The sequence below is a fragment of the Sceloporus undulatus genome, chromosome 2 (genome assembly GCF_019175285.1).
Source record: "Sceloporus undulatus isolate JIND9_A2432 ecotype Alabama chromosome 2, SceUnd_v1.1, whole genome shotgun sequence".
NCBI lineage: Eukaryota > Metazoa > Chordata > Lepidosauria > Squamata > Phrynosomatidae > Sceloporus > Sceloporus undulatus.
The window spans coordinates 27,205,330-27,231,968 of record NC_056523.1 but is presented as its reverse complement, the minus strand read 5'-3'; the positions used below and the strand labels follow the sequence as shown (position 1 = coordinate 27,231,968).

The 26,639-nt window shown below is 41.2% G+C and overlaps 1 protein-coding gene across 5 annotated transcripts in view; it reads left to right on the top strand.

The window, feature by feature from the left end:
- FHIT (fragile histidine triad diadenosine triphosphatase) overlaps positions 1-26,639 on the top strand; it is a 1,035,018-nt gene that overhangs the window by 64,790 nt on the left and 943,589 nt on the right. Inside the window, exon 2 of one of the 5 annotated variants that reach the window (XM_042455378.1) lies at positions 11,783-11,821. The exons of 3 other annotated variants lie outside the window; for them this stretch is intronic. The gene's annotated coding sequence lies outside the window, so the exon portion shown is untranslated. Of the gene's footprint in view, positions 1-11,782; positions 11,822-21,711; positions 21,808-26,639 lie in introns of those variants that run through there. One more of the 5 variants, XM_042455377.1, reaches the window with a different exon arrangement.

The window sequence follows — 26,639 nt, the reverse complement described above, 5'->3', positions numbered from 1 at the left end:
CAGTCTTTTTTTTTTAATTTTTTATTTCCAACATCACGAAGTCTAAAATATACACTTCTACAAGTATATAAAACAATAAAACAGTTATATACCGTAATCCTAATTCAACTAAATAGCTACCCTATTACATCATAATTATTTTATAAATTCTCTTCTTTATCTCTCTTTGGCTATTACTATTGCTATCTATTCCATTTATCCTATCCCTTCCTAAGGCTAAATACCAGTGTTCTCCCATATACTATTAAAACCTTCTACTAACTCTATTTACTTACTTATATTTCCTTTTCCGTAGAATCCTTAAATTCCTCTATAAGGACTACTCGCCTTCCTATTTATATCTCTTTATATTGTTACTAACACTGAGAGTTTCTTTTTGCTTTCTCATTTCCTTATTCATCAAATCCCATCTGTATAAAATCTCCCTTTTCTCTTTTTAGATATTCTTTCCACGGATTCCACACTTTACCAAATTCATCCAAGGTGCCATTTCCAAGTAACATTGTCAATTTATCCATTTCAAGATATTCCATGACCTTTAATCTCCAGTCTTCTATATTCGGCGTTTCCTCAAGTCTCCAAAATTTTGCAAAAGAGATTCTAGCAGCCGTCATTAGGAAGAAGAGCAGTTTTTCCTTCTCTTTATTTAGGTCTTGTGCGTCCGTTATGTTTAAGAGATACATCCTGGGTGTGGCTTTTCCCCTTATTTTTATAATTTTTCCAATTTCTTTATGTATTTGTTTCCAATATTTTTTTGCCTTATCACAACTCCACCAACAGTGAAGATATGTACCTACTTTTCTTTTACATTTCCAACATTTATTTCTGTTATTTTTGAACATCTTAGAGATCTTAAATGGCGTTAAATACCACCTATATATAGTTTTGTAGACATTTTCTTTCAACATCACACTTTGTGTAAATTTAATTTTTATCTTCCAAAGTTTCTCCCATTCTTCAAGGTGGATTTGTTCCCCTAAATCCTGTGCCCATTTAACCATAAATTCCTTCACTACTTCATGTTCTAGTTCAAATTTCCTAATTAGATTATGCAAATTAGAAATTTGTTTTGTTTGGTCTGTCATTATTTTTTCTAACTCTGCCTCAGCTGGACCGATGCCGTATATTTTATTGTCTAAATTAAATCTCTCTCTCAGTTGTCTGTAGGTGAACCAGCTACATGTGTAACCCTCCTTGGTCAATTCTTCCTGGGTTTTCATAATCCTCTTCCCTTTTTGTATCTTAGTTATGTCTTTATAAGTCACCCAATATTCATTCTTCAATTCTTCCCTTTTAAATATTGCTTCGTTTGCAGATGTCCATAGTGGCAATTTAGTACACCATTTGTTTTGATACTTTTTCCAAATTCTTAAAAGATTTTTTCTAATCAGATGATTATTGAAGTTGGCATCTACTTTGATTTTGTCATAAAATAAATATCCGTGTAGACCAAATTTTAGATCAATTTTCTCTAAATTTATCAACCTCTTTTTTTGCAGTTTCAACCAATCTACTACCCAATCCAGCACACAGGCATAATAATACCACCTTAAGTTTGGTAACGCCAATCCGCCCCTTTCAACCGTATTTTGTAATATTTTATTTTTAATTCTTGCTTTTTTCCCTCCCCAGATAAATTTCGAGATTTCCTTATCCCATATCATAAATGGTTTATCATTTCCAATTATGGGTAGGTTCTGAAACAAAAACATAAATTTCGGTAATACTGCCATTTTGATAATAGAAATCTTTCCCATCCATGAGGTTTGTAATTTAGCCCATTTTTCCAGATCTAATTTAATGCTTTTCCACATTTTTTCATAATTATTTTTAAATAACTCTATATTTTTTGTTGTTAAATTAACACCGAGGTATTTTACTGAGTAAGTATTTTAAAGCCAGATTCTTCCTGTAGAGACCTCTTTTCCTCTCTCGTCATGTTCATTGCCAAAATGCTGGTTTTTTCAACATTTACTTTATATCCTGCGACCTTTCCAAATTTTTTAAATAATTTTATCATTTGTGCTATACACTCATTTGGGTTTGCAATTGTTAGGACCAAATCATCCGCATAGGCTCGTAGTTTATATTCCATCCCCCTTAATTTAAATCCTTCTATCGTTTGATTCTGTCTGATCTTATTTAACAGCATTTCCAGGGACAATATAAATAACAATGGTGATAGGGGACATCCCTGTCTCACCCCTTTGAAAATCCTGCATGATGGGGTTTTTTCCCCATTTACTAAAATCTGTGTTTCTTGTTTTTTGTATATTCCCTCTACTGCACCTTGAAATTTTTCTCCAACCCCCATTTTTTTTAATACCCCAAACATGAATTCCCAATAAATATTATCAAAGGCTTTCTCCGCGTCTATAAAAAAAAGAGCCAATTTCTTATCAATTTTTTCCCCATGAATTTCTATTAAATTTAATAAGTTCCTAATGTTATCTTTTATTAATCTACCGGGGAGAAAGCCACTTTGATCAACATGTATCCACTTGTTCAATACTTTTTTTAATCTATCCGCCAATATTGTCACAAATAATTTGTAGTCCGAATTCAATAATGCTATCGGTCTATAATTTTTTGGATTTGTCGAATCTTTATATTCTTTTTGAATCAGAATCGTTATGGATTGTGTCCATGTTTGGGGTATTATCCCTTGTGAAGGCACACAGTCTGATCTGATTTTGGAAGCTGAGCAGGGTTGGACCTGATTAGTACTGGGAAGTCAGACCACTAAAGAGTCCCAGAGACTACCAGGTAGGATGAAGAACGAATTCTGCCTGAAAATCTGCAGAGGGTGTTGCTAGTCAGAGTAGACAGTATTCGGTTAGATGGACCTATGATCTAACTTTGTATACAGGTACTTTCTGTGTTTTGATTTGGTTCCATTATGCTCTACTTGTGTTTTTACATATGAGATAGATACAGTATTGCAAAAAGGCTGTAGGTCTCTTGTGCAGTGTCACCAAAAAGACACCAATCCTCAGAGTGCTGCCATTGGGTTTCTCCCCATTTGGGGAAATGGAAGAAATCTCAGTTGTGAGGGAGCACTGAATAAGAGGCCTAGAACTGGTTTGGTATATTTAAATATTTACATAGCTTCAATGGGGCCATTCCTGGAAATGCCTGGAAATGTATGGTAATACATGCCTGAATTACATACTGTATGAAGTGCTATTAACACAGTCTATGTGCGATTCCTTTTGAAAAGTGCTCTCAAGCATTAGAGCTGCAGTCTATTGACCAGGAGCACATAACACACTTGTTACAATAGTTCCACTGGCTATTGCTCTGTTTCCAGGCAGATTTCACACTCCTCTTTCTGACCTATAAAGACCTAGATGGCTCAAGTCCAGGCTGTTTTAGGAGAGCATTTTCTTATATGTGCCTTCCCAAATTCTGAGGTCTTCAGGAGAGATCTGCATGTCTGATGGGAATGTAGGAGAGGGCTTTCCCAAATAGCTGCTCCCGGGCTTTGAAAGTCCTTCCCTGGTGAGGCTAGAATGTTTCCATCCTTGCTGTCCTTTGATAGACAAGTGAACATCTTTATATTCTGACAAGCTTTTAGGAACTGACTGAGAACTTTTACGGTATGCTGTTCTATTGATTTTTATCCTTTGTTGTTTTAATGGTTTCATATAGAATTGTTTTAATTCAATAGATATTTTCAATGCAATAGCCTTTTGTGTGTTTACTTATGTAATTTGCATATGCTTTGTTTAAATTTTTATAACTTGAGTCCCAGTTTTGGAAAACAAATAGGATATACGTAAATTAATAATAACAGTAATAATAATAATGGTTATGTGCTTACTTCCATGGCAAATACTGTACAGTTGTCCCCCCTGTTCGCGTACTTGGGATCCACAGTCTTGATGACTCATGGACAGCAAGCGGGGAGGCAATAAAATGGCACGTGTGGGATCACGAGGCCATTGAAATCAATGGGACCCCAATATAGGTGATTTTTCTTATTCATGGTGGGGGTTCTGGACGGGATCCTCTGCGAATTGGAAGGGACGACTATATATTGATATTTGTATGTAGTTAATATCAGTACATACCATTTTTATCTTAGTTGTAGTCATACAAGGATAGTTGATATGTCTAGGTGATAGACTGTGGACTGGTGATTGACACACTGGATCTTCTGCTTTTCTGAAAAAAATATATATACCTAAGGCTGTGTTAAAAGTTATTTGTGGAGAATTTCTGGAATGATCAGGAAAAAAGGCATGTAAGTGCAGGTTGACTCTCCCTTATCTGAAGTGCTTGAATCCTGAATTTGGATTCTGGATTTTTAGGGGGATTTTAGAATACCTGTATTATTATTATTATTATTATTATTATTAACCTTTATTTATAAAGCGCTGTAAATTTATATATCATGAGACATCTTGGAGGTGGGACCCAATCTAAATACAAAATTCAGTTATATTTCATTTACACATATCCTGAAGGTAATTTCATACACAATACAGTAGAGTCTTGATTATCCAACATAAACGGGGGGCTCATAGTTGGATAGCCGAAAATGTTGGCTAATCCGGAGGGTCCAAGAAAAGTCTTGAAATCACTATGAATTGCAAACGTATTGAAGTTTTATTGCAGTAACAGTAAAAGTAACGTTGCAGTAACGTTATCGGAATAATATTGTAATGTATAAACCCTCCTCTAAAAATGTAAGGAAATCACTGATCAACATTGTGATGTACAATATGTACTGTATAAACAGTTCAGTCCTCTGAAAATGTAAAGAAATCACTGAGCAGCGACGTTGGATAATCCAGAACGTTGGATAATTGAAGGTTGGATAATCGAGACTCTACTGTATTTTGAAATAATTTTGCACATGAAACAAGGTTTGTGAAGCAAAGATGTCACTATCTCAGCCATTCATGGGAAAAGTTTTGGTTTGGGAGTATTTTAGATTTTGGAATTCTGGATAAGGGAAACACAACCTGCACTGCTATTTTGGTGAGGGGACGCGGGAGAGAAATGTGGAAAAATGCAGTGCTGTTTCCTAAAACCACTCTTGGTGGCCGCCATTTTAATTTCCCAGATGTCTTAGGACTCTTTCACACAGGGTTAAATTGGAAGGTTAAAGTAGCGCCAATTTGGTGTTATCCATTGGGTGTGCGTTACTTTGCGAAAGACGATCACACGAGATCGCAGGCAATACGGGGCCAATGCGGACGTTTCTTAGGGTCATTCCAGGATCACGTAACTTCGGAAAACATTGAAGTTACAAGTCCTTTTTCGCATACGGATTCAAAGTCAGTTCGAATTAGCTTTGTATAGAATACATTTTCACTGGGATAACCCCCATCATTTAAAACTTCAATTCCCATGATCCTCTTCAGCAGCTTGGTTTCCAGGTCACCTAGGGACTTCTCCGGCTTCCGTGAAGAACAGGAGCTGTTTTGAAGGGGGAAACAGCGAGGGGTGAAGGGCAAGGATGAACCTGCTCATGTTTTTTGCCCTCACTGTCCACCTCTAACTGGGCATTGGGGGAGGTTCCCCCATTTGATCTCCCCTGACAACCTCTTGTCCCAGTCATGTGCAAATATTGCTGTGGCTGCTGAGCTTGCAAGCCTGTAGTTTATTGTTATTACGTTTTGTATCTGGAAGTTTGTATATACATGTATATATGCTTATATACATATGCACACACACACACACACACACACACACACACATATATACACACATGCACATATATATGTACACATGCACATACGTGTATATATATGCATGTTTGTGTGTGTGTGTTTATATATGTGTATGTGTGTGTGTGTATGCGTGTAGATATATGAGTGTACAGAGGTCAGGACACACCCCTGCACTGTCTGTGCATTTGCAGGATTGTTAATTTGAAGTCTGCAGAGTGTGGGGTAGAAATTGATGTGACGCTCTCCTGCGAACTAGTGCAGGATTGACTTCACATTGGCAGCTGTGTTAGTTTTTGCTTGTGATACCTAACCATATTATTTTGCAAAACTTCGAATTGACCTCGCTGTCTCCTTCATTTGGAATTGAGGGACATTCTCCCATGTGTCTTTAGACAGAAGATGTAATGTGATGATACAACACTATTCTGTCAAGGCTTCTTAGGGGGAAAATGGAAGCTACTGTGAGAGGAATGAAACGAAAAGGGAAACATTAACCAGTAAGTGACCACTGGTGGGTGTCAGCAGGAGGTGTAGGTCTGGGAAGGGGAAATGGCATCCAGGAAATTGCTAGGAGCAACTTTGGGCAATGGGATAGGCTTTATCCTTTTGTCCTGCAGATTCTTCTTAGCTCAAATGGACAAAATCCATTGGGTAGGGGGGTCAGTTTGACATAAAATCCACTTTCTGAATTCTGCAATATTTTTGCATTTATTAATTGAGCCAGCATGGTGTCATGGTTTGAATGCTGAACTACGACTCAGGGAACAAGGTTCAAATTTTTGCTCAGCTGTGGAAGATCTTGAGCAAGTCACACCCTCTCTGCTTTAGAGACAGGCAGTGGCGAACCTCATCTGAATAAATCTTGCCAGGAAAATCTTGTGACAGGTTCACCTTCGGATTGCCATCAGTTGGAAACAACTTGAAGGTGCACAGCAAGCAAACAACACTTCCTCCACCTCTTCCACTTTGTGTTTGGAATGTCCGCATTGTATAGCATAGGTCACTTGTTTTGAGCGAGTATACAGGCTGCCTCAGCTGTTGGTGGAAGTGCCACAGTGTCTGAATCACTGCATAGACTGCTGCACAACGTCCCCCGCCTCCCATGCAGTCATGCTTGACAGTGCTGGTGGGAGGAAATTTCCAACTCCGTAAAGGTGCCTTTGTGTGGAGTTGGCAGTATTTGTTGGTCCAGACTTTGCCTTTAGATTTTGTCTGAGCATAAGTGTGTTTGTTAAAAACAACCCTCTCAACCTAACTCATTACGTTTTACAAGAAATATGTTTGTTAACAAATGTAGCCATTTACATCCCAGTCCAGCTCCACTCATGCAACAAATGGAATGTAAGTCTCCATGACTGCAACAGAATGTGGATGAGTGTGTGCATTCAGGCAATCATCTATTAAAATGAATACAATGTCCATACTCACATATTCTGGTGTGCCTATGTATGCTAACAGTTAAGAAGTGGCCTTATGTCAAGTGAAACCATTGTTCCATGTAACTTACTGTTGCCTGTTACCCTGATTGGGGGTAACTCCTTGCAGATCTTTCCCACCTTGCCTGGAGCTACCAGGGATTGGTCATGCAACTTGCTCCATGCAGAGCCTGCTTCCATGCATGAATCTCCTCGGGATCAGAGTGTCAGATTAGCCTGTGTATGCCTGATTCTTAAATATTAGAAAAAGACTGATCTCTGAATGCATTGCTTCTATAGTATTGTTCTGTCTATCTCCATGCAACATTTTTCAAAATAGTCCTCAAATACAGTGGTGTGCAACCTTTGGTCATCAATCTGTTTTGTGCTTCAGTTCCTAGAAGCCCCAGCCAACTTGATCAACATTCAGGTCTAGAAATTGTTTGGTACATTTATGGGAGCTGCAGTCCAAATTATCTGGAGGACCAAAGGTTGGGAACCACTGGAAGTATGAGATGTGCCAGATAGCAAGGCATGGAAGCAGGAGGAAGGGGCCAGGAAAAGGCAAAAGGAGAGTTTAACCCTGCTCTGGTGACTCTGGGCCCAAACAGACAGGCCAAAATAAAGCTGCTTCGGGTCACTTTGGAGGTATGCTGTTTAAATGCTGCATGTGTCCCAAGAGGCCAGAAGCTGTGCCAAAGCCACGCTCGTCCTAAGGAGCTTTGGCACAGTTTCTGGCCTCTTAAGATGTTTGTGTCATTTAAATAGCATACCTCCAAAGTGATCTGAAGCAGCTTTATTTTGACCTGTCTGTTTGGGCCCTTTGTCACCTCCCCCCCATTTGATTCTACTCTTGACCTCTGGATGCCCCATACTGCCCCCTTTTTCTGGCAAAAACATCAACTAAGTTTATAGGAGTGGAAATTAACCCTTTAAATAGATTGTAAGGTCCTCCTGCATTGTTTAACATTAGAAAAACTGTTTTTGGAAGTGTCATTTGAAATGCTTCCAGTTTTTTGTTTTGTTTCTGTTTAGTATTTGTGACAATCTGTGGGGCTTCTGAAAGGTCCATAGAGGGAGGAATTTGGTGCCCAGACCCACTGCAATTGCCCACGTCTGCTTCTAATGTTCTCTTTTTGGAAGATGCTGTAGAAACATGAGAATGCATGGGAAGGAAAGAGAATCATAACATTATATTGCTTGTGTACATTAACCTACCTCACAGGGTTCTTGTGAAGAATGGGAAGTTGGGGAAACAATGTATAGAACTTGATATTTCTTGAAGGCAAAATGAGATGTTCAGTAAACAGATGAAAATTGTAGGTTTGTTTTTCCTTATTGTGCAACCCAGCTGACCATTCACAACAGTAATTGGGGTTCAGTTGAAGACTGTGGCAAGTGCGACACACAGCCTGGGTCCTTTGGGACTGTTTGTCACTAGCCAGCGATACCTGAGCCCTCTGCAGCCCCCTAACTGGGTTAGACATGGCTGTTACTTCAAATGAGCCAGAGGAAACCTATTACTTCAGCCAGGGATTGGGAAGAGGGTGGTTCTTCAGAGTTCAATTACAATCCCTAGCAGTTTAAATGATAGTTGCTGTGCCATAATCTAAAATAAATTGCTTTTTACAAGAAGCCATGTAAGTTTTTGCTCTGTGATGCCAAAAAGGCTGCTTCTTTTTTCTCTCTTTTTAAAAATCTCATCTGAAATTCAAGCAGCACCAACAGCCTTGCCTTTGAACTCCCCTCCATACCTCAAAGAGAATTAGCCTCTTCATTGGGGCTTAGGCATCTCTTTAGACCTGACATTTACATTTAAGAAAACAATACTCTCTCAGGGTTGGAGTTCCTCTTCCTCCTTTTACATGCAAGTATGTTACCTTCTCCTTTTCCTCAATCATTCTGCCTCTTTACAAACTCTCCTGCAGGATTTTCTATCTGTCCTCAGCCAAAATGAAAGAAAAAAGGCAAAAAAAGAAGAGGAGGCATTTCTTATCCTCAGACCCTTGCGACTAGGAAAATGCCCACCCCAAATCCTAATTGAATCTTTCCCAAGTTACTGCAACAAGGGAAGCAAGGGGAGAAAAAAAATATGGCAAAACCTTTAGGTTTAACCAAACTGGAATTGTCCCTCTTTGAGGAGATGGGTGGCACTTTTGCTGTACTTTTGCAAAGAAGTCAGCACGTCTTATTAGCTCCACAGCTGGTAAGGAATCCTTTTTGGCTCTCAGGAGATCTCTGATCTGCAAGTTTTAATTTGTATTGCTTCCCAAAGCACATGAAGCTTTTGCTGGGAAAAGAATAGGGGATAGAAAGATAAGAGAGAGGTCAAAAAAATATGACATAGGAATATTGGTGGAACATCCTGGGTAGAGAGGGATCATAATTATCAGTGGTCTGGGCTGGAGGACTCAACCACTTTGGAGTACAGTGGACCCTTGTTATACGCTGGGTTTTGGTTCCAAGATCCCCCGTGGATAACAAAATCCGTGGATGCTCAAGTCCCTTTAAATATGATGACAGAGCAAAATGGTGTCCCTTATAAAAAATGGAAAATCATGGTTTGATATTTGAAATTTATACTTTTTTTGAACATTTTCAAACTGTGGATGCTTGAATCCGTGTATAAAAAAATCTGTGTATAAGAAGGGCCGACTGTATGTTATACCATGCATCCCCTTAAGCGTGTGGGCCTCTTGTGTATGTGTGAGAAGGAGAGTCAGGAAGGAAAGAGCATATAGATGGGGTTGCAGCAGTAATGTACTATACACTTCAAGCCTGACAGAGAGTTCTGTGATGGCACTATTGAGAGTGTTAATGCTCAGTAGAATTGCATCACAAAAGAAAGCAGGCAAAAGAGGGCAGTTTTGCATAAAAACTGGCAAATCAATACATATTTATAGAGGTCAGATTAACAAAAAATGATTGCAGTTTAGATAAGAATGCAGTGTTGTTAACTGCCTTCAAGTCGCTCTTCCACTGCTCTGCTTAGGTCCTGCAGATTCAGGCCCGTGGCCTGCCTGATTGAGTCTATCAATTCGGTGTGCGGTCTTCCTCTCTTTCTTCTAACTTCAGCCTTTCCTAGCGTTATTATATAATACAGTAAATTCTTATACAGTACAGTATAATACAACATACCTCATCATATTATTGAAGATGGACCAGGTGAGCAGTGGTCTTCCCTTGTCTGCTGCCTAGGTGCAAGCACTTGTTGAGGTGCAACTTTGTGAGCCCTGAATTTCTCCTCCTCTACACAGCATTTGGACTGGAACATCCTTCAGGAAGACAGCTGTTTTCTGATAACCCTTCAAACAGAAGATAGCCTTCCGTAGTAGAGGATATATGGTCACCATATATACTGTCCTGCCTGTATTACAAGTATTCACCACCATTGTGAGCAGGTCCCTTTCAGAATGGCTAATCCCACTGGCCCACCAGGCTTTGCCCTGTGATTTGGTTGCTGTGGCAATGCTGCGCAGCAAAGAGGGGTGGCTTTTTGCCACCGGTGTGTACCGGCCCATTGTTAACAGTGATTGGCAGTGGTTCCTGAGAATTTTAGGCAGGAGTTGTTGCAGATGCTATTGAGAATTCCAGGGATGGACCCAGGTTCATCTGCATGCATAGCCCATGTTCCAGCATGAACTATGGATTTCGGGTCTTGAAGCAGCAATGGTTTGACTTCTACTGGAGCTTACACGATGATATGGAAATTCTTGTTCATCTACCCAGGGTAATGTTCACCTTGTGCTAGATGACTCTTCCTGAAGGTTAGTAGTAAAGGTTTGCAGCATGAAGTGTTCCTTACTCCATTATTGTCACAACATATACAAATTGCTTCTGTTGTATGGATTGCCTTTTGCAGTGGGCCCTTGGTATCTGCTGGAGTTTGGTTCCAGGAACCCCATGGATACCAAAATCTGTGGCTGTTCAAGTCCCATTAAATACTGTATAACGGTGTAGTAGAATGGTATCACTTATATAAAATGGCAAAAGCAAGGTTTGCTTTTTGGAATGTACAGTATATCTTTTTTTAATGTTTTCAAGCCGTGGATGGTTGATGCTGTGAATAAAGGATCCATTGATATGGAGGGCCAACTGTATCAGCTTGGACTGGTATGCCACTTGCACTCATACCTGGACAGAGACAGCTGGGGCTTAGTTATCCATGGTTAGATTGCTGTAATGCAAGATGCATGGAGCTGATTTTGAAGATTGTTTGTGGTCTGCACTGAATGCAGACTACATCTTCAAGGCTGCTGCCTGGAAGAAGGCATTTTGGTCTTCTTATGCCAGCACTATGCCAACTGCACTGGCTCCTAGTCCATTTCTAGGCTCAATTCAAAATAATGGTTTTGATTTTGTGCACGTCATGGCCTTTCATAACTTGGGTCTGTTCTGTCCCCTGTCACTGGCAACTCACTTCGCCCAAAAGTTTCTCTTTACACAGCTTTCATTGCTGGACATTTACCAACAAGATGTTCATAAAACTTGAGACTTTATCCTTTATGTGCAACATGTATCTGAAAGATAAATATATGGCAAGGCATACTGAACAATTCTGCTGAGAATTACCAAGGGAATCAGGTCTGTTTTAAGAAGAAATGAGTAGCTTGTTCTTCAGTTTCCCTTCAAGCTGATAGCTCTGTCCTGTCTTAGTTTCATTGTCTTTTCTTTTCCCCTTGGCAGGAAAGTTTGAGCTGCTGGCTGCCCTTTCCAAAGCTGCCCGTAAGTCTCTTCAGCTAGAGCAATTGGCTTGCTTGGGATAGACCTGGATGCTTTACCACTCTCCCTAATCTAAATTATGCTTCCAGTGTTCCTTGTCAGTGAGGTCTCAGCACATTGACAGACAAAATTAAAAGCCATAATTTATTGAAGGAGAAAAAAAACCTGAACATATAATCCAGCCCTGTTCTCATGCAAATTTATCCGATAGTTAAATTCAAGCACACACAATCAAGTCAAAGTACACTTCGGTTCTTTACTGATTTGTCTAATAACCCTGAAGCTGTTATTTGAGATTACACGTGTCCAGGAGTGTGTGTATGTAAGTGAGTGAATGAAAAATCTTGGCATTTATTCTGGGACAGACGTTCAGTCAGGCATGCTTTAACAAACTAAATGTATAATGAGGTGTTCCAATAGATGCACTTGATGGATCCACTCGTCCCTATCCTCTTCACTTTAAGTTGACTTTTTGTAGTTATTCACCCTGATCATATAACTGATATTGTCTATTACTCTTAGGTTTCAGAAGGGGGAGAATGTGTGTCTTGGGATCAATAGTGGCATTAGAATAAGTGTTATGGGAAGTGACGCCACAACAGATGACTGTATTCTCATGTCACTCATCTGTATTTTGAGATAGATCGGGCATGTTTGGCTTGACATGGAGTTGCTGGTTAAAAAATTCTACTGTCTTTTCCTCTGCCCCTTTCCCCAGTGTGGTTATTTAACAACATTCAATGTTGTTTCTCCAGACGTTGGACTAAAGCTTTCATAATCCCTGGCCTTTGGCCATGCTATGTGAGGCTGGTCAAAGTTACTGACCAAAACATCTGGAAGGCTGCTCGTTTTCCATCCCAGACCTTAATATTGATATCAACACAAAGATCATTTTTTAAAATAGATGTTTATGTCAACACCTTTGATAGTTTGGCACAGTTTCCAACTGACAGATATAACAATAATAATCTTCAAAACTGAAGATAGTGAGAAAAAATAGAAAGGTTGAAAACAACTAAAAAGGCACCAGAGCAAGTGAAACCTTGGCGGGGTACAGACCGCCGCTTTGCAGTGGTCTGGCGCCGCCGCCAGAAGGTCCGCGGGGGAGCCGGAGCCTTCAAACGGCCCGACTCCCGCGCGGACCGAAAAAAGAAGCTCCAAAATGGAGCTTCTTTTTGCGTCGCGTTTGCGACGTAGCGAGGCGCCAGGGGCGCGCTCGCTACGTCAGCAGCGGCGCGGCGCGTCTGGACGCTGTGCGTCCAATACGCAAAGATGGCGGCGCCCATGTAGAAAGGGCGCCGCCATCTTGTACGTATTGACTACGTATTAGGGTTAGGGGGGTGCGGAAGCACCGCCCCTTCCTAACCCTAATACGTATTCAATACGTATTTTTTGGCGGTTTGTAACCCGCCCTTGTGAAGCTAACATTTTTAAAAGGCCAGCGTTCTTCAGATTTCTGGGCGGAGAGAGGAAAAAACAGGATGACTACTACTTATCTCCTCCTCTTCTCAGCTCTATGTAAAATGTAACTTCTAGTTCCATGTATTGCTGGTAGGCCTCCCCCCCACCAAATGACAGTGCAAACCATGACTTTTGCTACCACAGCTCTGCATCGCTTGGCTAGCAAGGCAAAATGTGTTGATGTTTATGCTGCAGTAATTTTCAAAGAAGTAACCGTGTTGGTCTCTTGCAGCATATAAGAATATATTCTTATTCTTTAATTTAAATCATTTTTTATTTCTTTCATTTTATTGGAGCAGCTGTGGAGCACCTGGGAAATGCACATGGAGCCCTAAGGGCTCCACAGAGTACAGCTTGGGAACCCCTGACCTCGAGTTAAAGATCAGTAAGATTATATAGTCTTACTGTTAGTCTACATAAATGTCCCTCCAAGCCCACCTTAACAGCCAGCTTGGAGCTACATATGGGCTTGGAAGAGATTTGTGGTCTTACAGTAAAACTAACATATATACTTGACTATAAGTTGAGAAATTTATGCCCCAAAATGGACTCCAAAATCATGGGTAGACTTATATACGGGGCACTAAGTTAATGCTGCTTATAAAGTTCCTAAAAGAACTGCCCCCCTTACTCTGTAGCCAGGGATTTTTAAACAGCTTCCCCATTTTCCATGCCTAGACTGTGACCCTTAGGAGAGGTCCAGATAGGAAAATACAGGCGCGTTACAGACCGCCAAAAAGAGGCGGCCTGCACCCGTCCCTTTCCCCACCAGTCGGGGCCTCAGTGGCCAGAGCGGCAGCCGCTGAGGCCCCGATCCGCCGCTTTCCAGGCTGCGGGGAAGCAGCAAAAGGCCACTTCCCCGAGGCCTGGAAAGGGGTGTCCTTGGGGCTTCAAGCCCCAAGGACACCCCGCGGTGGCGAGGAGGAGGAGAAAGGGGCAGCTTGGCCCCTTTCTCCGCTGCGTTGCTGGGTGCAGCCATCTAAAGGCTGTGCCAGCGATGCAAGACCAGGAAGGAGCTCCGTTTTGGAGCTCCTTCCTCCGCTGAGTAAAGGGCGCGCTAAGCGCCCTCACACGGCGGGATGGTATCACGTCCGTGCCACCTCATTTGGAGGCGGCGCATTTGTGACGCCATCATGGCGGCCCCCATGTAGATGGGGCGCCGCCATCTTGTACGTCCTCAGGACGTATTAGGCTTGGGGGTGTCAAGAAGTGACGCCCCTTTTTAAACCTAGGACGTCCTGAGGATGTCCCTTATGGCCGTCTGTAATGTGCCGTAGAGAGGGAAGTGGTACTTTGTTTTACCCTTTAGATCTTTTGTAACATGCCCCAGTTACATGATTTTGGCCCCCAAAACTGCCCTCAACTTATACATGAGGTCAACATATACATGACTATATATGGTATGTAATCTTATTGATCTGTAACTCTGGGTTATGAAACTAGCTACAGTACTGAATACCATCCAGGATCCTTTGGAGAACTCTCATTTATAGGGTCATTATAAACCAAAGTTGAGCTAATAGGCACAAAACAACAGTAATAAGGGGGGGGGGGGGAGGAGCAAACAAAAGAACAAAGAATTTAGCATCTTAAAAAGCTCTTCAATGGTGCTGTGGCTTTGGATGCTGGGTGAAGGTTCCAGAAAGGATTTGACTCTGTCTTCTGTCACTGGCAGGTTGTGTGTTAGATTACTTTTCTTCATGAAAGTATATTTTGTGCTGCGTTCCCCCCCACCACCACCACCACTTTAAACTTAAAGAAAATGGTCAACATTATCATAGACATCTGGGTTGCTATGTCTTCTTTTTCTTTTTTAAGAGACTGTATTAACTCTGCTGTTTGTTATTAGTTTTGGGTTTTGTCCAATAATCTATCCTCTGAAAAAAATGAAAATTGGAAGCTGGCTCCAACCTGTCGCAGGGCAGAGGGCTTAATAACATTTGGTTCCATTAATTTCTCGGGCAGCCAAGCTAGAAGTTAAGTTAAGAAAAATCCCTCTTATTGTTCGGAAAAGGGAAGAGATGAATTTAATGTACTCATTATGGGGCATGAATGAGAATAAGGAAACAGATCCAGGAAGTGACAGAAGAATTTATGCAGTCTCTTCACCATTTTGTTAACTTTGTTAGATTTTTTTTTAATAGGTAGGATCCAGGAATCAACGTGGGTTTTTTTTTACCTCTGATGTCTTCTCCCACCTTCCTTCAAGGATAAATATTTGTAAGAGGGACCTATGTATGTTGCTTGCTCCAAGAAATGATTGCAACATAGATTGTTATTGTGTGATAATTCTCCCATAAAAATAAAAAGAGGGCCTAGCAGCTAGCAAACCCCTTAAGATTAGGTTACTTAAAAAAAAAAAAATCCATGCCTATCTGCAAAAACTCTAAGGAGCTGACAAAACAGCACAAATTTCACATAAGGTTTGTAGCAACTGCTAAAACAAATAAACAAAACAGAGGTGATAATAAAAACATCCTAATTAAAAACAGTTGGGGTAAAACAACTAAAATGTTTTTTAAATGAAATTTTGCCACAATCCTGTGAGCGTTGGTCTGGGAGTAAGTGCCTTTCATCTGCAATAGGATTTAATTCTGAATAGATTCACATCCTAGATGTTTGTTTTTTTTACCTTGTACCAAGTCCCACTCAACTCAGTTGACTTATTTCTGATGAGACTGGCGTAGGATTTCACTGTTCGGGGGAAAAACCCACGGTGAAATAAGCTTTACGTTGCTTCAAGAAACTAAGGGCCCATTCACACTACCATATATCCCGGCGTCCAACCTGAATTAAAAGTGAGATGTTCCCACTGGTGTTGGGTTTTTCACACCAGGATCAGGGGCTTGCACACCCAATGTAGGACAAATGCCCCTCAGCGCGGGATATTTGAAACCGGGGATTTCCCAGTGTCTTTTTGAAAAAACTGGGGCCAGGCCAATGTGAACTTGGCCTCGGTCATGATCGGGTCATTTAGGAGGAGGGATCAAAGTCAGAGGTGCCTCCCCTCTCACACCGGTTGCTTTGCAAGTGGCATTTTATTTTTTGACAGATTATGCGAATGCTGGTGCTTGGAATGTGTGAATGCTTGTGCTCCATATGTGTATATAGGAAGGGAACCTTGCTTTGGGGACAAAGGAATGAAAAGAGCCAGGAAAGGAGATCTTGCTTTGGGGGACAAACGGAGGGGGAATCCCAGGGAAGGAGATCTTGCTTTGGGGGCAAATGGAGGGAAAACAAGACAGTTGACAATTTGACAGAATATGTGAACCTTGCCGCTAGTTTTTTTTTAAAAGGAGGGGGGAAGCACTTAGGCCGTTGATGAATGGTTGCATGACACATCACCACTGACATCATTTGATTGACAACAAGGAGGCTCCATCTTAAACCACTACTTTGGTGAGTGTGAACATCAGCAGGATAAATTACACTGATTGGGGTAAAGGTAGTGGGAACTTCTTTCCGGGGAGATTCGGTAGGGGGATTACTGGATCTGTCCAGATCTACCCGGGACAAATGTCCATGTGAGAATGGGGCCTTAGAAGGATTCAGACATATGTACCAAGTAGTTCTGTAAGGCCTAGGCCAGTGATGGCGAACCTATGGCATGCGTGCCAGAGGTGGCACTCAGAGCCCTCTCTGTGGGCACATGTGACGTCGCCCCAGCACAGAGTTTGCCAGAGTTTGTTACTAGAAAGCCAGATGGACATGGCACTTTGCAATAAATATGTGGGTTTTGGGTTGCAGTTTGGGCACTGAGTCTCTAAAAAAAAAAAGAGTGTGCTGTGGCTCCTTGTTTTGCATTGGGAAATTTCATGCTGACCATAAGGATAGCCTGAAAACTTTCCTGCTTTTAAAAATCTAAGGGGTTGTTTTCCTGTGTGCTGCAGCGTGGGAGCATTGGTTCACCTTAATTCAACTATGGCTCAGTTTTTGGACTGGACCTCAGCTGAAGTCCAGCAGCTGAAGTCTCTGCATTTGAACCTCCATGTCTATAGCCACCCAAGGATTGGCAGGAGATATGAGATCAGCATCTAGTCCAGAGCTTAGAAATCTTCTATTTTTGTCTGGAACTCCCTAAATCCCTCAGTCATCACGACCATGGGAGTTGCAGTTCAAAAATAACATTTCCAGGCAGCATTACTGTGCTAGGGCTCACTAGGTCTGATGCTACTGAGTCCATTAAAACAACAACATGTTATGATCAAAGAAGTCAACTGGGCATGTATATTGTTACACATGCTGGTATTTTTTTTCTTTTAAAATATAGTCTCTCTACAAAAGAATGGTGTTTAGTCTCAAATAAATGTGTTGAGCTCCAAGAGCAAACTCCTTTTTATTGCTGGAGCAACAATCATGCTATGATGTGAAATATGAAACACTACTGTTGTGGTGACGATAACTGTTGGCAAACATTTCCCTCATCTAATGTACCAGGAATGAAGAAGCCATTTTAAAGCATGGAGTAGCAAGGGGTGGATCAGTCACTTTGTTTAATTGCTCATAACCATTGGCTCTTAGAAATTTTATTTTACAAAAAAAATGACCAAGACGTTCAGCCAAGTAATCAGATCAATTCTTTATATACACAACTGAATTGCAACTCCTTTTTAAACCTTTAGTGTAATCTTTATTGTATCCATGGCCAGTAAAGCTGTTGGCTTGGTTATGTAAGAATCCATATTTCTATTTAGGGCAGGGTAAAAGAAAAGATACTGTTTACTGGCAAAAAGGGAGGGGCAGGTCTAGGTCTCTTCTCCACTGTAGTTTGACACTGATTTAACTGCCATGACTCAGTGAAGGTGACCAAAATGGTGAAAGGCCTGGAAACTATTCCCTATGAGGAGAGACTTAGGGAACTGGGTATGTTTAGCCTGGAGAAGGGAAGGTTAAGAAGTGATATGATAGCCCTATTTAAATATTTGAAGGGGTGTCACATTGAGGATGGAGCGAGTTTGTTTTCTGCTGCTCCAGATAATAGGACATGGAACAGTGGATTCAAGCTACAGGAAAGAGATTCCACCTCAACATTAGGAAGAACTTACTGAGAGCTGTTCGACAGTGGAACACACTCTTATTTGGGAGTGGCTTGATTGTGTATTCCTGCACGGCATGGGGGTTGTACTGGATGGTCCTTGAGGTCTCTTCCAACTCTATGGTTCTGGGATTTGTAGTTTTATGAGATACAGTTGGCCCTCCATATCTATGGATTCTTTATTCATGAATTCAAGCATCCATGGTTTGAAAATATTAAAAAAATATATAAATCTTAAAAAGCAAATCTTGATTTTGCCATTTTATATAAGGAACACCAATATATATATAAGGTCATTTTATATAAGGGACAGCAATAGTATGCCATTTTATTTAATGGGACTTGAGCATCCACTGATTTTGGTATCCATGTGTGGTAGTGGCCCGGGAACTAAACCGTAGCAGATACCAAGGGCCCACTGTATTTAGGCTTCTTTGTCGGAGAGCCTTGATCCATAATAAACTACAAATCCCAGGATTCTATAGGATGGAGCCATGGCTGTGAAAGTGGTGTCAAACTTCATTATTTCTGCAGTGCAGATTAGATCCTAGCCTCACGAGGGAAGGAGCCCGGGAGCTGCCACAGAGAAGACTTTATCTCATGTTCTCATCATGCCCATTATGGGAAGAGAGAGAGCAAGCCCTGCCTCAAAGGTCTTGATATTCAGGAGATATGGACTTAAAGAATCATAGAGTTGGAAGATACCCCAAGGGCCATCCAGTTCGACCTCTTGCAGGAACTCACAATCAAAGCACTCCTGACAGCTGGCCATCCAGCCTCTGTTTAAAAACCTCCAAAGAAGGAGACTCTATCAAAGTCCAAGGGTGCAATGCACACAGAAAGCTCAGAAATGCATGGATTTCTGACCACAAATGCCATTCCTATCTGTGTTACCAAGGGCCCACTTCTGAGAGGTGCAAATTGACTTATCTCACATGAAAGTACGAACCTGAGATCATCAAGTCCAACAGCTATCCTCTCCAGTTATCTCACCACCTGTGGCTGACATCACTTTGTCTCTGCAATACTGTTCTACTACTGTATAACTCACCACTAAGCCTTCCCATTGTTTTATAGCAGGGCAGTTGCATTTGCAACTCCTGAAAGAGCCACAGCAAGAGATGATGCCTCCCTCATTCCACTTTTCATGCCCTCTCTTATCTATTTCAAGTATTGTTGCCCATTCCTAGTTTACCCAGATGTTCCCATCTCAAGGAACACAGATCTCTTTCTTATGGAAGAGAATACAGTTGGCCCTCTACATTTGTGGCTTTGACTTTTGTGGATTTGATTATTCATGGATTCAGTTAATATGTTCTCTCCAGAAACATCTAGGTCCTCCAACATGACTCTGCTGGAACTGACCATAGACTTTCACTGGATGATGTAGACATTCCTAGAAAAACACTTCTCTAGGCACGTGTAGGTCCTCCAGCACAGTTCTATGGTCAGTTCCCTGCAGATGTTGACCACAGATTGCACTGGAGGACCTAGAAATTCCTAGAGACCTGTTAAAAAAATATTACTGCAAGTTTTTAAAAATCTATTTTCCCACTATCACAGGGGTCCACAACAAATGTGGAAGGCTCATTGTATTTTAGATCTTCTTGACAACAATGCACACCCACATTCCCTGTTCTGCAAAGGAGACACCCTCATTTGCGTATGATTTTCTAGGACATGCTATCTTTTTCTTTTAACCTAACCCCGAGGCAACCAGAGTGGTACCCTGAGCTTTTGATTAGAAATAAATGAGATCATCCCCACCCATTCAAGAGATCAAGGGAGGAGGGTCTGAGATATTTCTCTCCCTTGGTGCCTGCTTCACATTGGAGCTAAAATGGTCGAAATCATAATGAGAAGATCGATCTGTAGAAATATGTAGTAGAAGGACTTATTGAGTTACAGTCAGCATGGATTTACAAAATACAGATCACGTCAAAGAAACCTGAAAGCCTTTTCCAATATAGTCACTGAGTGGGCGGAGAAGGCAGATGTCACACACATAATAAGTTTGAGTAGCAGCAGGGCCTTTGACACTGAACCACACAGGAAGCTAACAATACTTTTGACAATCCATGCACTGGTTGACAGAGGAAATAGTACGATATTATTGATGATTGTATCAAAGGTAGAGCAAGGGAACACAAATCCTGAGGCCACGACCCTACAAAGACCAGCTGGAAGGAAAACTTTTGTTATTCCTCTAGTAACAGGAGAATCTGGGTGAGGAGAAGTGTGGCTTTATTCTTGGATTTAAAGAGTTTATTATGTCCTTTTAAAAATATTTTAATAGGCAGAGTGGAAGCAGGAGGTGGGTGAGAGAGGCAGAGCTTCCCATTTGTGAATGGCATAAAGCAACAGCAGTCCAAGCCTTGTAAGTGAGGCAGAGCCAGGTTGCTCTGCTCCCTATTCTGCACAAAGAAGCAGCTTTGCAAAATTGCCAGATACAATACGAAGGCAGTCTCGCTGTGTCAAAGGGATATTTGGGGAAATGCATTTTATTGTCTCAGGTTTTATTTACAATGGTTGATAGTTGGTGCAGTTTTTATTATGTCTGTATTTTATGCACTAAGCTGCCTTCGGAAGCCTACACTCTTGAAGTTTAAAGCAATCTGGGGGGGGGGGGATTCTCTGGCTCTCCAGATGTACTTGGGCTGCATTTTCCAGCACCACTGGCTTTTCTGGCTGAGGCTGCTCGGAGCTGCAGTCCAGCAAATATGGAGGGCTGCACAATTCCTGCCTCAAGATTAAGTAAATATATCCCCTTTCAGATACCTCACAGGCTACTGTTAACCTACTAAGTTTATCACTGGAATTGTACAGTTGGCCCTTCACATTTGCAACTTTTGCGGGTTTGATTATTCGAGATTTGATTAATGTGTTCTTTTTAGAAATCACTAGGTCCTTCAGCATGACTCTACTGCCAACTTTCTCCAGACTTTGTGCTGGAGGACCTAGAGATTATTAGAACATTTCTCTAGGCATTTGTAGGTCCTCCAACACAATTTTGTGGTCAAATTCTGATAGATGTTGACTGTAGAGTTGCACTGGAGGACTTAGAGATGTTCTCAGGTTAAAAAATGAGGTTTTCCCACATCCCCAGGGGTCCTGTGTTTCTAATCCCAGTGAATGTGGAGGCCCACTGTATACCCTCTTAGGCAGGTGTCTTCAAACAGGCCTAAAACAGGAGAGTTTCTCTTAGGCAAAGGTCAGGGAAGAGCAGACTCTGAAGAGTTGACGTCTTATAAGGAAACACTGTTATTCCACTGTGTTTCTGTACAGTGCATGAGGAGCTTTCAAATACTCATTCTGCCTCTTGTACAGTCAGCCCTCCATGCAACTTTGAATTTGCAGATTTGATTATTCATGGATTTGATTAATATATTCTCTCTAGGAATTTTCTCCCTCATTCATGGGGGTCCGGTGACTCTAACTGCAACAAATATAGAGGGCCCACTGTAATCTCAATTGGGGACAAGCCCAGAAACAGGTCAGTCACAGTAATCTCTGTCTCTACTACTTTTTGTGATAAGTGTGCCCTTCCAACAGAACAGCATGCATATAGAAAGTGGGATTTTACCAGAGACTTATTAAGGCATTTCTTACTAGGTTTGAATCAACGCAGAGCCTAGTTCTGGCCTCTACATCTCTGCATTGCTTGTGGCAATGAGTCTGAAGAGGAGAAAATTCTTTTTATGTGCCAGGTCCTCATGCAAGCAACAATCCTGATCTTCTAGCATTCTTGCTCATACGAGAAATCTCTATATAAGCAGTTACTTCTCTTCAGATGTGATGCTTTTCAAGTAAGAAAAGCACTGACTGGGCAGGGGAGCTAGGTGCTCCATTGCTTGTCCATTGATTCACACTTGGTAAGTTACTCTAAAAAAGGACCCCTGTTAAACACATTTACCAAGCTTCCCTCAAACCCTAACTTTCTACCACACAGTTCCATTAGGAATAGTCATACATTCAGGAAGAACTTCCTCATGGTAAGAACTGTGACAGTGGAATAGCCTGCTTTGGAAGGTGCTGGACTCTCCTTGGAAGGTTTTTAATAGAGCTTAGATAGTCACTCCTCAGTGCTACTTCATTAGTGGACTCTTGCATGGCAGGGGGGTGGACTAGACCCTTGCGGTCCCTTCCTCCTCTATGATTCTGTGATTTTTGGAATATATAGGGCACAGTCCTGCTTCTAAGTCCACCAGATTCCAAAGAGAGGAAAACCCTATTTAGACTTTCTAGTTCTGTGCAAAATTGACACACAAGTGGGGAAAGAACAAGCTAGTCCCTTGTAGGTAGGCTACTGCACATTGTAGAACCCTAATTTCTACATTGTTTGGAGGGACTGCAAGAAGTAGAAAGAATTATCTTCGGAAAATTTCTCTCTCTTACTCATGGTTTTTCTTCTCTGTTTCTGACTATTCACATAGGTAAAATCATCTCTGTATCTACTCAGGAGTAATATATATGAAATCAGTGGGATTTAAGTGGTATTGCAGCTGAAATTATGTGCTTTACGCTCTGATTCAAATCAAAGGGACTCAAAAGTGCTTTCTTGGGTTGCGCTGTGTCCTCCGTGTTATATTGCCCAGGATGAATTCCATCGAGATAATTGGAACACAGTTGTGTAAACTAATGCTGAAGAGAGATAAATAGGCCTCCAGTGGTTATACAGTTTGGATGGAGCCTTATTATTTCTGATGCAGAAACTATAACTAAATTACATCTGGATTGTTACCAGGAAGAAGGAAAAAGAAAAAGGTAGAGGAGACAGTAGAAAGGTATTTTAGCCATAGACATTATGTTTGTGCTGGAGATGGGGTGAAATTAATTTTAAAATGAAATTCATGATGGAAATTAGATCAAAACAAAGGATTCAGGGATATTACAGTCAACCTTGCTGAATATTCCTTTCTGTATAAAGTTTTAAATAGTTTGAGAAAATATAGGGAGGCACCCAATTTTTTCCCCCCCACAGGTGTGAGTTTTACACAGGCATAGCTCCATTGATGGAAGTGGATAGCGCAAAAACATTTTGCTTCCAGAGAGAAAAGACAAAATGGTGTGCCCTTCACATTCCACTTACAAAAGTTGATATGGCTGCCAAATGGATCTTTTTTTCGTCACAAATGAGGGTAGTAGGGCAGCTTGGGTGAGGGTTTGTCGCATGGTGAACATCTTTGATATGCCTACTGCTTTCCATCCCTTCTTGCATTTGCTGCCTCAAGCAGCCACCTCACATGTCTAATGATAGGGTCAGCCCAGTACAGATAGACTGAATTATTGTAAGTCTGTACAGTTTGGAAACCTCGGATGGTTATAACAGTTTGTCTCTGTTTCAGTAAAGGAGCGACCTGTAATAAGAGAATATGTATGAGAATATGATGTGAATGCCCAGAGAGCCTCAGCCTGCATTGATTTTTCAAACTCTTAAACCAGGGATGGGCAGCTTGTAGCACTCCAACAATTGTTGGATTGAAAGTCCCATAATCCCTCACTAGCAGCTCTGCTGGCAAGAACTGATGAGAGTTGCTGTCTTACCATGGTCCTGTAGTCCTTGTATATATTCCTGTACCCTGTTCAGGCATAAACTGGAATAGGGCTTCTGTGACGCACACATCCAATTCCAATTCAACTTTCTTTGGAGGTTTTAAACAGTGGCTGGATAGCCATCTGTCAGGGGTGCTTTCATTGTGTATATCTGAATGGCAGAGGGTTGGAATGGATGACTGTTGAGGTCTCTATCAACTCTATGATTGTGCCTCCCTATATTTTCTCAAACTATTAAAAACTTTATATAGAAAGAAATATTCAGCAAGGTTGATAGTAACATCCCTGAATCCTTTGTTTTGATCTGATTTCCATCATGAATTTCATTTTAAAATTAATTTCACCCCATCTCCAGCACAAATATAAAGTAAGTATATGAAACTGTAAGTGCATATTGCAAAACATTCTTTGTGATTGCTCTACAACAATGTCTTATACCTCCTGATGTATATTCAGCAAAGTATTTGATGAAGCATTTAATGAGCATTTCCCACCTTTTGCATGGGCTGTTTACACTTTGCTAAGGTTTGGGATGCAGAGGTAATATTAATACTGAGTTGTTTAAAATAAGTTTTTGTCAGCACTCTCAAATGTTTTTATGGGATTTTGATGGTATTGTCGTAAATTGCTTTGGGATTTGTGCCTATGAAAAGTGGTATAGAAATGTGTCTAAGAATAAACTGTAATTTGTTGAAACATAGTGTTTTTATATTTTAATGGGTATTAAATATTTATTACGTGGAATGTGTTTGAAGTATTTGTTGGTTTTTTATTTTGTCTTGTGTCTTTAGAATGAGGCCAGATAAATACTGTGGGGTCTTGGGACACTTTGACACTTGGGATGTGAAAACTCTTGCGTCATCTGTATTAATAACTGTGGTTGGTTAGTCTTGTTTCTATAAAATCTTTTTTAAAAATTTAAAGAGAGAATAGCATGTACTAAAATATATTATCTTTGAGCAGAGACAAGCAGCTGCCTAGCGGATTGATAATCTCATTATAGTCTTAATCATCAGGAGATGAACATTGAAATACTTTTCTTGCCAAAATTTTTATCGTAAGCTATAGGCTGTTCTCACACTTTGCAGCCCCAATGTGGTTGCCTTTGGGAGTGCGTAGGGTTCCAGAGCTTGGAGTTGTGAGGTACGTATATGAAGGTCTCATTTTATAAAATGGCATCTTCATTGGGGAGGTGTGTGTGTGTCTGTCTGTCTGTCTTTGTGTCTTTGATTTGTGTGATACAGGATTAGTCCTTCTGTTAGACAAAATGAGTTGGCCTGTGGGCAGGGCACTCCATCACTGCTCCCTGTGGCTGCTCTGTGCCAGTGGTATTTACTGCAGCTGGACAGCAGTAGAGGCAGGGCTCCTTAGAGAGACATCATCCTTCCTCCTCCCCCAATCAAAATCTCCCTGTTGCTGTCTGGATTGGGCAAATGCTATATTTTGGAAGCATCTGGGCAGGATTTCTGGAGACAAGCTTGCTCTCAGGAGGCTCTCAGAACAAAATATTATAGACATGATGTCCAAAGAGATTGCCTCTGCAATGGCAGCTAGGAAGGAATCTATCAGGTAGAACATCTGTGTATGTGCACACTCTTGCACACTCCCAGATACACAGAGATCTTTTTGAAACTGCTTATTCTTCCATACCTCCCAGTTCTTGTTGTCTTTTTCCATGGAAACTGTATGGTGGGTTCCAGAAGGTAAGTGCATAAAAAGCGGTCTGCTGGACCAAGTGTCTTCAAGTGTCTTGTTTCACCCTTGTGTTGCTCTTCCAGCTGCTGGTACTGAGCAGTTCTTCTGATCCTTAGTGATAGCAAATGTTTTAGAGACTGAGTGCCCAAACTGCAACCCCAACCCACTTATTTATCGCAAAGTGCCACGTCCCTCTGGCTTTCTAATTACAAACTCTGGCAAACTCTGTGCTGGGATGATGGCGTGTGTGCCCACAGAGAGGGCTCTGAGTGCCACCTATGGCACTAGTGCCATAGGTTCGCCACCACTGCTGGAGGTATTATAGGGATGATAGGGTTGCCAGGTCAGGACTATCCCAGGCCCTGACTGGCAAAATCTGAGGTTTAGGGATGACCCTTGTTAAACAGTTTGATTAAACATGACACATCAAGCATCAACCACGTGGCACACAGCATGCCATTCTATAAAAATAACAACATCAGCAGTAGAAACACCAAGTCTAACATATAAGAAGGTGCGTGCACACACACATCCCTTTTATCAAGGCAGTGTTCTCACCCTCAGATTCCTTCCTCTGTTATGCTAAGCCAAAATCTTTTGAATTTTGGTGTGTGTGTTTTCCCTATGGCCCCAAATGGACACTGTACTCTGGGCAGCCATGATCCCCAAAATGTGGGAGCATGTCCACACTACCCCATATACACATAATAGGATTTATTTATGAAACAAAATAGTTTGGAAATTGCAAATGAGAAACTTTAACACCTTTGAAGTCAGGGAGACAGGCAATTGAGGCAGAATGTTTTGCTGGACAAGCCTGATAAGGCTGATTTACAACTTAATTCTCAAGCTGGACATTGCCAGACCAAGTAATCCTTTACAATGCAGATTTGATTTCCTTTGATGTAGGACAAATAACTTTGCCTTCAGGCTTGTTTTTGCCTGTAAAAGATCTCCAAAATCCTTTGTCAGTGGGCTAGTTGGAAGGCACTGAGACACTCTGTCACTGTGAACTCTAACCGGTCCCTGTACATCCTTTCCTCCCTCCGCTCAACTGAACAGATGTATCTCACACTG